We start from the raw sequence: 12,764 nt of genomic DNA on the forward strand, positions 1-12,764 counted from the left end.
GCTAAGTGATTCACACTTCAAAGGTCAGGAGCTTGTGGTGATTGAATATTAGCTTGTGTTGCACAAATGAAATCAATTACCTTTGTGCTTGATGGGGGTAGGTGGAGGGTGCGAATGCAGAGAGGGAAGAGAAAGATGAGTAAGTCAGATGGAACGGGACAGTCGCCTCGGAAGCTCGGAAGACCGACGACTCCAATTCACAGCCACAATCACTCACAGTCACATTCGACTGCTGGTTATTTTATCTTGTTACATCCACAACAATATTGTGTTTTTATGTGTATCCACTGGCCTCATTTCACACAAAAACACACACTTTTCAGTACTTGAAAAGGTTGCATCGTGCTGTGTTTCACATTGCCCTTTTGTTTTGTTAACAAGGCCGTCGTGTGTCCCCTCTCCAGCTCTCTGTGCAAACTATTAACCATCAGCAGAGAAGGCCTTCATACCTCTCAAATCAGAGGGGTGAGTTTTCACTCTTTGATGCTGTTGTCTATCAGGTAAACCTTAGGATAAGGATTTATGCTCTTGCATCAAGGTGTTGTGGCGGCCACACAAGGAGTCTCTGTTGCTCTGCCAATGGTACTGCTTTGACGTGCACCTGTGTCTACACATCAGCGCTACAGAGATTCCACAACAACGGAGATTGGCCAGCTTGCTTTTGCTACTGGTTTTTGATGTCAGAAGAGAGTGTTTAAATTGAAGAAAAAATCTTTAAGCTGTAAAAAAAAAAAAAAAAGGAAGAAAGAAATACTCGGCAACCTTCTTCTTTCCAGTAGCTGAACAACTTTTCACATCTACTTTACATCTACAGGCGGACTGCAACACCTGGATGAAGTAGCATTAACTTAACTTAATTAACTCTCTGGTAAGGAAGTTGAATTCAGTCTATTTTATCATTCTTGCCTCAAATTAGTGCAGTATATCTTCCCAGTCTCCTGCCCTTCTGCTTGTGAATAGCTGCAGCATCACACATATGAATTTTTTTTTTTTTCATAAAGTCATAAAATTTTCAGTTTGAGGGTGTTTGAATAATTTTGACATGGATGTTATTACATCACTTCAATGCACTCAAAATTTCTTGTCCCAAATATGGTTCCATCTTACTACAGCAGCATAACTTCATTACATGCCAAGAATAAAGAAGAAAACGCATTATATGGAGATGTAGATGTTTATTATGGGTGACATTTTCATCCACCAGCAACAGTTGGGTTTTGCACACTTCACTGGAGATCTAAATGGTTATTTTCTGCTCATACAATGAAACCAGAACATTACAAATTGGTCAGAGCAAAACAAACAAAATGTAATGTGACACGGCGCTCGGTTATAACAATTCCATGGTCTGTCAGTTATACCAGGTCCCAGTAAAGCTCTTTAAACCACAGTACAGACAGTCTCCTATATTACGTAATGTATACCGACAGAAATGCTGGCCTACATGAATATGTTGTTCATTCTTCTTCTTCTTCTCACACCCTGATTTGTTGAAGGTAGACCTGCATTTAACTGTTTGGCTATAACTTCCCACAGTCCAAGAAGATGTATGCTTTGCTTTCAACCTCAACAAAGAAAAGTGTCAATTTGTCATATTTGAGAAGCTAGAACCTGGGAATTTTTGCCGTTTTTGCTGTAAATCGATTATGAAAAATCATTTATTTTCTGATGGTCAACTAACAAATTAATCCACTCACCATTGCAGCTCTGCTACCGCTCTGAATTATCAGATGTGCTTGTGAGAAGTTTTGTTTGAGAGCTCAAAAGCACATTTTTGCTTACTGATGGATGGTGATAGTTAATTAACTGTGCATTGCTGCAGAGTGTTCAGAGTGCAGCACAGTTATCAGTTGTCACACCCAGCACAGTGTTTAATTTAACATTAATCAAGTTTCAGTAGACAAACACATTGGAAAGAATGTCAGCAAATTTAGCTTCTTTTTCCTTTTTCTCCCAGTCTTTCCACCTCATCTTTATAAAACACTTTGAATTATGCCCAATCATTTTTAAAAAAAAAAACCTAAAACAACTATACGTGTAGGGAACATTTCAGTTAGGCTCAAACCGCAGCCATTCATGTAACAGTTTTTCTAAGAGTGATTACGTTAATTAAAAGTCCATGAAGTGTCACATCATTTTGTCTCCTGCCTCAATGACTGCAACCTCTCAGCCTAGAGTGGTAGCATTCACTCTGCAGAGGAGACATGCTGCCTTCAGGGTACAGACATCCATGTGTGATACGGGAAGATCATTGCTTTATTTTAATGGGAGATAAAGAAAAGAGGAAGAAAAGTAATGGAGTGGAGGTGACATTTTGAAGCTGTTTGCTTCTAAATTTATAAATGTTAAAATGTATTTTAATTTGGCTTCCCAAGGTGGCTCTTCATAATTTCTGCTCTGCATAAATTCAGATTTTGGGCAATAATGTAAGAGTAAACAGGGAATAGCTGAATGAAACACTCCTCTACTCCTTGTGATTAATGTAACTGGGGACCAATTTCCAACCCAATTTGAAAATAAATTTAAAAAAAAAGAATGTTTGTAAGTTTGTCACCAATTACTTAAAACACAGTAAAGCTGCCAAAGATTGCAATACCTAGAAATGCAGATGCCAAATTAACTACAGTCTGTGCAGATTACAAACACACACACGAACACACACTCACACAAGCACACACAAACGTATTTCATGTCTGTCTCTCAGTGGCCCAGTAGTTTTATGCTGCATTCAGTAACCACAGTATCCTCACAAAGCTCCAAGCTGAGCCATGGATTTATGTCTTCATTTTGTTCCCTGTCTTCTGATCCCTTTACATCTGTATGTATCTGCATATCTGCTAAGTATATTTTCTTTTCTGCTCTCAACAATTTAAATTCGATTGTGTATGAGACAACTCTATAATTTCAAGAAAGGACTGATTTATCACAACTTCACCAGTTTATTTAGGCTTGCTGATAAAGGCTTATTTAGACTTTTAATGTAGCAGCTACTGTAACTGTGTCAACTCCAACAGCTGCATTCTCATGAGCTTCTGTTGAGCCAGACGTGTTATTTCAATGTCTCATGGGCTGCATTCAAATATAGCAGCCACCTGGAGAGTGTTTAGGCTGTCAGAGGAGGCATCATGTTGTGCTGCAGCACCAAAGGAGATGGTAAGGAGGCCAAATACAGCCCCTCCACATGAGCTCCAGCCTTTCCAGTTTCTTGTGATGCTCTTTCAAAGCCAGGGAAGTGCACCCTATTTTAATCACTTATTAACTGTAGTATGAAAACTTGTATGGCAAATACTAAAGTGCAATCTTAAGTCTTCAAATAATAACACAACAATCTGTCAGGTGTATTTGTGTGTCTGTGTGTGTGTATGTGTGTGTGTAGATTAGAAATAAACATCTTATGTTCTGTGCTTAAATAAATCTACAGCTCATCAACTTCTTACTAGGACAACAATACTCACACTGACACTAGTCTTTGGCCTATATGTTACTATCTATGTAACGCCAAAATTCCCCTCTGCTTGCAGTGAGGTGTATACCGGCCTCCTCTGTTCCCTCCCACGTCTGACTGTCTCTTTACCTGCAAGGAAAGAAGAGTGTGTGTTTGCAAGTGTGGATAGTCTTACAGATCTGATTTGTCAAGCCATTACCGTGGGTATGTGCTTCGGTGGCTTTGCAAAGCATTGCTACTCAATGAAATAAATGCACATTAGCCCCTGTCTGCATCAACCTACAACATTTCTCTCATCATCCATCACGTTTTTGAAACATGCGCAAATCGCTCTCTGTCGAAAAAGGCGCAGGGGACAGAAAGCTGTACTGAAAAAGAGAGGAAGGATGCTGGGGAGTCGGTAGAGAAGAGTTCAGAACTCTTGAGCTGTGATAAAAGCATTAGTGTCTTCAATAGAGTGTAAAAAATGTGTGGAAGGTGTGAAACCCATGGATGAGGGGGCAGAAAACACAGCACTGAATCAGTCACAGAGAGGCTGAGTGTCAAAGAGACAACAGATGAACCACAACTCAATCTTGTTATTTTGACTCATCCAAATTCCATATAGTATATAGAAAATATAGTAATATTAGATTCTACCTCTCAATCAAGTATTTTTTCCTATGTGACAAGCTCTATGAGCTCCATTCAAACAGAAAGAAATAGTATAAATATAGAGACTGTTCTGTCTGTTCTCAATGAGGTTGATGACTGCAAAGCTACAGCTTTTTATTTTTCCACAGAGCAGTGACACATGTCAAAGGGGCTCAGAGCTGCTGTGTGAGCATGAGGGCGAAAACTGGTTTGACAGATTCTGCATGATCATGTTCACTGGGATGCAGGCCAGCAGAAGAAAAAAAAAAGATAAAACCAAGATATAATATTATGTTTTTTTCTTGTGTCCGTCTGCGTGCATATATGCATGTGTGCAGACATACCTCTAGCACGAGCATGTGTAAGTTTAGACTTTTACGGGGCCTAATGAGAGCCCTGAGTATTTGGAGGAGTGTGGGTGGCAGGATGATGCTGTTTATGTCGGCGTGCAGTCACAACTCTGTGTTGACTTGATGTGTGTTTGAGGTCAAGCTGTGGAATTCAGACATGTGGGCGTATGTGGTCAGCTGTGGTGAATCGTGGATTTCCCCTGTGTGGTTATGGCGAAACTGGGTTGCTCAGGAACTACTGTCACTGTTCTTGGACACTGGCCACTGTAAAGGAAAAGAAGAAGACAAAGTTCTTCTAGTACATGAGCAAGTCACTGTTTCCTTTATTTTCTGTGTAGGCTGTGTGGAAGAAGAGATGCCATCATTAAAACTCCATTACATAACCAAACACAACATTATGTCCACATGATATTTGAGGAACAATTTGTGTAAGAAATTATTTTTTAGTGCTGAGCAAAGAGAAGCTTGTGGTTGTGACAGCTTATGAAATAAATAGCAAGACAACATTTTTAAGCTTGAGGGTCAGGAAGTCACTTACAAATGGTGAGATTGTGAGATTGCTGGCATTTCCATCCCACACTCAGTAACTCTTCCTGGCTGGCTGTGACAGCTGGTCCTGGACCTGCAGACCACGGAGGCCTAAATGTCACAGCGTCTTCTTCTCCACAGAGGTGAGATAGCAGGGCACCCTAAGTGCTGGTGTACCCACTCACATATCCAACGTTTAATGCTTTTAGCGGAGCGGACAGAAAGTGAAATTATATGAATTAAAGCATTTACAATGTGAAACTTTGAAAGTGACAAACTCTATAAAAGCATTTTACCGAACATGATGTCACCAAGGGTTGACACTTTTTTCATTTTTCTCATATTTTTTGATGCACAAAACTCACTTCTATTTATGCCTTTTCACACAGGCTTCTCCCTCATATACTGTATTGGCAATTCATTGTTCTAGGGACACAAAAAAAGGGGTAGGTAATATCATGTGTAGCTAGACAGTAGGCAGTCTCAAAGCTTGGCACCAATAATACCTTTGGAAAGCTTGTAGTGCTCATTTATATTTAAGACTGTGCCAAAGAGGTGTTAACTCAACTTTATGGATTTTTTTAGACATGTTAGCAGCACAGCTCTAGAGGTGTTGGTCCAAATTGAAATATTTCAGCAACTGAGCTAACTGCCACAACATTTTGTACAAAGATTCAGGGTTCCCAGACAACATATCCTCATGTTGAACTTTTTTTTCGGCTTTTAATGAAATCTCTCCACAACTATTTGCAACCAAATACCCGCAAATGCAGCCTCATCTGTGGTTTGTGTTGTATGCTGATTAGCAAATATTCTCATGCTAAATCCCTGACTAGGATAGTGACCATGGTAAACGTTAAATACACTGTGAGCATTTTGGCAAGCCAAAGTTAGCTGTACAGCCTCACAGAGCTGTTGTAATGACTGTAGACTCTGTCTTTTTTAAATACTACATTGGCACATGCTATACATAACCCTTTTTTACCTTTCCAGACAAAAAGTTGAAGTTGCTGCCACACAAGGCATTGGTAAACTCACAAAAGACATCTTTTAATATATGTAATAATTTACTGCAGTCAAGTTTAATTATGTTGAAAGTACTTTTACTTTAAAAATAATTAACAAGTAGTTTGCTGGAGAAAAGACAAATATGCATCTAAGTGTCACACTATTAAGTGCAGATCTCATCTGAAAAATGAGACTGCAAGGTTTAACTTTGCAAAGCCGCATCAAATTGTGAAAAACTACATAAAATGTATGGAAAGTCTAAACTTTTACTTATGCCACCTACAAGCTTCTCTTGCATATTTGAGAGATGAGTTTGTTATCTTACATGGGAGATTTTCATGCACAATATGAGGTACAAAGAGTGAGAAGGTGAGATAGTTTTTTTTTAATCATTTCCACCCCCACAGTGACTGAAAACTTGATTTAGAGAGGATCACAGATGTATTTGCTAGTGTGTGAGAAGTACTCAGATGTGGTGAATAAGGGCTAGTAAAGTATCTTTGAGAGGATAGACGGTGAAGTCCACAGATGAGATAGAGGAAATTGGAGGGTTAACGGAGACAAAGCTTACTGTGGAGGATGTGTAAAAAAGAGAATGAGAGAGCACATGAGCCAGATAGAGCAAACAGAAAGCTACCCAGAGAGAAGAGACAGGCCGAGTGGTGGAAGAGAGCAGATGGTGGGGTAATACTACTCTGCTCTCATTACTCCTCCTTCCCCAACATTATTGTTTGGGAAATGGATATTACAGCAGAGATAATATCCTTTATCGTAAGTTTTCCCCTGTATAATTCCCTTGGTTCTGCTCCTTCAAAGGCAGATGAAACGCTTACCGGATGAGGGTAGAGTCAGTGCTGTGGAGGAGAGATCTACTCCACTGGCATGGACAGCGTGCAGTTTATTTCAGCTAGTCTTGGTGCAATGCATACAAAATCAATAGAGTAGTTTAAAAATCCATGAGGGGTAAAACGCTTCCAATAACCTCTCATCTGGCTGTATTCTTTACCAGGCTGTTTGGTGCCATAAATATAAATCCTACAGTACTCCTTAAGCCCTCAGTCACAGCAGCATTTTTTCATACAAGAGAAGCCACTCTGTGTCTGGATTACAGAGCTCCATCTTCACTGTATCGTGGCTATTTGCAAACTATGTGCTGTGGCTTTGCATATGCATGTGGATAATGGCCACTAAAAGCATAGTGACCACTTAATGTGTCTGTCTTTGAATAACCATTCATTCAAAACAATAAATCTAACCATGGATAATCTTCTAAATCCTGTGCATGGCCATGCAAGGCAAACCAGAGCTCTGTCATAACAGTCCAATGAATATGTATACCGGTAATGTACAACTGCAATGAGTATTTGAGGGGGGGTGATAGGCTTGATAAGTTCTTTCATTAGCAGAGTGGTACGACCAGAACGGCACTGTGGGCCTAATTGGAATAATTTAACTTCTTACTTTGAAGTGCAAAACACATGTGCGAGAGATGAGGTTCCTGAAAGGTCAGTGCTAGAGGCAGTACACATTGCTGCTTTAGCACATAGAGATGATATCATTATTTGGATTACTATTTGATTACCAATGAAGGAAAAATCTTGTGCATTTTGACCCCGGGGTCAGCTGAGAAAAAAAGATCCATGTGAAAATCTGTACTTTTGGTTTGCAAATGAGTGTGCATGGTTTATAAATCGATTGTAAAGATTTACACATGGTTTTTTTTATTCTCAGCTGACCCAAGGAGGGCTTTGTAGTGCTGTGTGCAAAAGTGCTCTGAGAAATGTAAATATACTCAAGGCACAAAAAGACTTGAAATCTTGCATGTCCAATAATGACTGTAGCGTTTTTGTGGAAGATCCTCTTTGCAAAAAGTAACGGAACAACATGGAGAGAAAAAGGCAACCTGGGTCAACTTTTCATGAGTTCAGAAAAATAGAACTTAATCCAAGATGATTTAAGTAGTTTATTTATTTCTTAGAATTAGGAGAATTTTTTCAGTATGAATGTAGTTCGCAGTGTAAAGTCCTTCCTGGGCTACCGTAGGGCTAGATAGTCATGTCCCATTTGTTTGGCCTGTTATAGAAGCTGTACTGGTGACCGATCAATACCTTCTTTTCCTTGATAATCCCTAAAGCGATCAGGAGGTGAGATCACTGAAGTGGTAGTGCCCTCTGAGATGTAGAGTAGAAGTATGAAGTTGTCCAAAATGGAAATACTCAAGTAAAGTACGAGTACCTCAAATTTAAACTTATTTAGAGTGCTTGAGTAGATGCACTTATTATCATATATATCATATATTAAAGTTATTTACTGCTTCAGAGCTGGTACTATTGCTGTCACTACTAGCATGTCAGTAAAATTGGAATGAATCAATACCAGTAGATGAATAAAAGATGAAACTACAGTTTCACTCTTTTTGCATTAGTATTTCAGTCAGACTTATTCTAACTTTTTTCCCCCCACTTTCCAGCTCAGCCACCTTGTTGATACAACTCTCTTGTCTTTCGCCAGACAGTAAACTAGTTGCTGACTGCTTCCTAAATAATTTTTAAATAATTTCCTGAAAAGATACTTGGGAACACTGTCTTCTCAAGCTGTCTTTTCACTGACTGGTGGCGAGTTCACAAGTTGTGTGACTTCTCATTAATTCATCAGCATGTTTTCTTGTGGCCTGATACAAAATGCAAACTTTCATTATGTGGAAACTATCTGGGCAAGAAGTGCACATATTCAGATGGATGAGTATAGATATTCAGATATTGATGATTATAGTCAGAAGAATCGTGATGCATGATGTTACTGTGTGCACAAGTTTCTCTGTAAATAAAAACATTTTCCCTGTTATGATACATAAAGTCTCAACTGTAATTATATGTAATAAAGTTATATGTGTAATGTGTGTGTGTGAATATTTATATCTGAACTGAACAGCAGTGCAAATCCCAATGAGCCACAGTCGCAGTCTTCTACAAATCCCCATGTGTGCTTTCAAAAAGCCAATTCCACACTGTCCTTCAGGAGACATTGAAAGGCTGGACACACTCGCCTAGCAGATTCTCTGCATGTTTTGTTGTTGTGTATCTACAACACCGTTATACAAAAAGCCTGGGTGCCACACAAAAGCGTTCTCACCAGTATCTACACTTTTATGACTCATCAGATCCAATTATTTGCTCACATGCTTTCACATCACTCGGCCATCCGTTACCTGGTGTTGTCTGCTATTCTGCATGCCATTCACCAGCTGTACACTCTGAGAAAGATCACCTTGGACTTCTGTGTTGTGTTGACATCATCAGTGATATTCCAGCTGAGATCATGTTTATCTTGTTTCCTGATAAGTTTGTACAGCTAAAAGCATTGTACTGGAAAAAATACAGCAATGGTTCAGAATGAAAAAATCATCTAGTAGGTGATGATGTTTATGAATATTTATAATCATATATACATCATATCTTCTATTTCAGACTCCTCTGAACTACTCTTGAAGGAAAGAGTATGATGCTATGAGTTGCTATGCAATCAGAAGCAAAGTTACTTCCTGTGTAGACCAGAGCAAGAAACATTTTGAACAGAGAAATTAATATGAATTAAGGTTATGACAGCCTGCGATAGTGCAGGACTCTAATTCCAAAAGTTCCAAACCTCATTAATATTATGACTTAAAATAAAGGCTAAATCCAGCTTCCTGTGGATGAGGACAAGTCTCACAGAAATAGTACTAAAGCTTTTCATTACTTGATAACTAACTGCACAATAACGAGTCATTATTATGCTTGTTTACAAGTGAATTTGTTAAATGGAAAATAAATGCTAATATTAAGACATCAATAAATGGCTAGAATTAAAAAGGATTAAAAAATTAAATAAAACAGGCTAGGAAGCACAATATTTAAAAGCACACAAATGAATTCAAAAACAATCTGTTTGAAAATGCAGTGTAAAAAGAGAAAGACAAGAATGGATTAACAAATTGAATTAAGTATACAGATTTTAATCAGGCATTTAAAAGGACAGTTTTATTTCCCATTTGCATTTCTGTTTCCATGTCGCTTTTCCTTTTCCTATTAGCTGTTCACTTTGCTTTGCCTTTCAGCCTTTCCATGACACTTTGGGCCCTGCACTAGTAAAATGAGGTATTGAATTGAAACTTCATTACAACTTCTTTGACACTTTTAGTCCTCCATACATACCTGTTTAGTGTCCTTGATGGAAATAAATTAACATTACTTTACAATAAATTAGTCAGCTGATGATGAAATAGTCATTAAAAACTCCCCCTGAGCAATTGGCTTACTCAAGGCTGTCCTGCTTTATTTGGGGCCTCATGCATCATGTATCCATCTAATAATTAATACTGAGACAAAGACACATGTATTTCCCATAATAAAATTTTCTGCAAACTTGCATACTTTTCATCGAGAGTCCACATTGTTGGCTTCAGCTGTTGTCGCTGCAATTTGTTTGCAGGTGGAAAATAATGTAGAAGGGGATATTTCTGTATATATTTCTATAATATTTTTATTTCTGTGTCTCATTTGAATTCCTACAAAGTTTTCTCCAGGAGCCTTGAGGCCTTGAATTCTTTACGTGCAGAGTGGTGGGGGCAGTACAAAGCCATGCTTGGAATCAGAAAAGTTTTTCACCGACGCAGCAAAACATATCAAACAATACACAAGAAGTAAACTCTATCATAAATGTGAAATGCTTGTTATTCAATTTCATATCAGCTTCTTAGGAGAAAATGCCATCACAGATGTTGAATGGAAAATAAAAGTGAATACTTTGAGATTGTCACAGAGGCAGTGAATTGAGTTTGTCATTGTAAGTTGCGCCTTCATGGCAGCAGACGGATAAAAAGAAGAATGTGTCTTCCACTTACAGTGTGGTAAGATATTGGCTTGTGTTGACATCTGATTTAAAACTGGTAATAAAGCGTACAAGATACATCTGGGATTCAGCTTCAGAAAACACGCAGACATACTGTACAGACCCAGACAACACACACATAGACACACACACGCACACACAGCCATAAAACCACATCCCAGCACTTAGCGTGATCACACTGTCTGTCAGACGCTTCCTTGGATAGCAGCTGTTTTATCTGTCTGGCATTTGCAATGACTTTTACCTGGGAATGTTCTCTGATGCTTAATGGCTGACAAATATCTGAAGATTTTACTGAAATGAGCTCATCTCCAGATATTCACCATTCGGGGAATATTTGTGTACTTTCTACTTTACCTGCTTAAAGACACAGTTTGTCTTCCCAAGCAGCAAAGACAAAAGCGAAGAGCTCAACTGCCAAATAGAAATCATGAGTGAGATTGAAAGTTATGAAGGTGAGACCTCCCCTCTGATGGATTCCCTGGGATAACTTCTGGAGCTTTGAAAAACGAGAAAATAGACCACTGAAGAGCAATTTCAGCAATTTTGTTCAGTCCACCATAACCCTTGCAGCCATATTTTCTGTCAGTATTTTTTAGTATCAACCCCTCACATAAATTTATCTTTGGCATCAATCAACTTCACTATACCAATTTTGCTCTTTCTTCCTTTTCTGTTTCCTTCCCCTTCAGTTTCATCAGCCAGTCTGCCAGTCATGTATCTGTTCAATAATTCAGAGTTATATTTTTCTTTTTTTATCTGATAGAGAAACCGTCACCTACTGGTTCCTGCAGAAACTGCGCAGACCTGAGACTGGGCCATGAAATTGGAGTGCCATGCATGCATTAACATGGTTGGGTATGTACATATTAATATGGTCATTATCTTCAGCGTGGAGGGACAAAGTGGTCTGTGGCCCACCAGTGACATTCAAGAGGACACGACACAAAGGCACATGTGTTTGCACTGGGGAAATGTGAATGTGAGCATGTCCACAGAGCTCTTCATCTTTAGCAAAGCACACATGACCCAGCCCGTCTCTCTCATTTTCGCCATTTTCTGTTAATTCCCACAACAGAAGGTGTGGGACAGCATTATTAATCATGCGCAGCTCAGCAAAAAAAAAAAAAAAGCCAGCCAAAACAACCTCAGGAAGCAAACTGTAACTTGTTTACGCAGAAAATTAATTCTCTGTCATGCACATCTTGTTTAAGAATTAAAGAAATTAGCCTGGGGTGAAGACATATCCATAGTGCCTGCTCGACCTTGTTCACTGGCTGGCAGTGCAGGCCTGTATTAGGTTGCTATAGCAGACCAACGACAAAATGAATGTGCAGTATCATCAAAGGATGGGGAATTGTTTGGAGGACACAGTGGAGGGTGTAATGGGGTTACGTCTGAGGAAAACAAACAACAATTGAACACAATAGCTTCTTTATTAATCTTTATTCTCTATTTTTAAGGGACTTTTTTAAAGCTGCTTGAGTTTTTGTAATGCTTGAACTACGAAGGTTATCAATATAGATTTTTGGAGTAGCATATCATACGTATAATTGCAGCCTGTAGCAATGTTTTAATCAACTCATCTTTTTAGTTTCTGTACTTTATCATAGCAGCTGCCCGTTCATCACAGCGATCTGAACAGTTAACGATTAATTCTTGACTTCAGGCTCGACCGTACCCGGGTGAGGGGTGCTTGTTGTTTCAAGTCCCGCAGCAAAGAATGACGTGTGTCTTCTGTTTAAAGAGCATTTAGTTCACTCGTGCTTTATTCCCCTATCGTGAAACACCGTTCATTGTATGGCAGGGTTATATAAGTACACACTGAAGGCTCTTAGATTAGCATAATGACCAGCTGCAGACTTTAAAAGCTGTAATCAAGTTCCTCAATGAATCTATAAATGCTAATT

This window comes from Scatophagus argus, chromosome 16 (assembly GCF_020382885.2).
Source record: "Scatophagus argus isolate fScaArg1 chromosome 16, fScaArg1.pri, whole genome shotgun sequence".
Taxonomy (NCBI): Eukaryota; Metazoa; Chordata; class Actinopteri; family Scatophagidae; genus Scatophagus; species Scatophagus argus.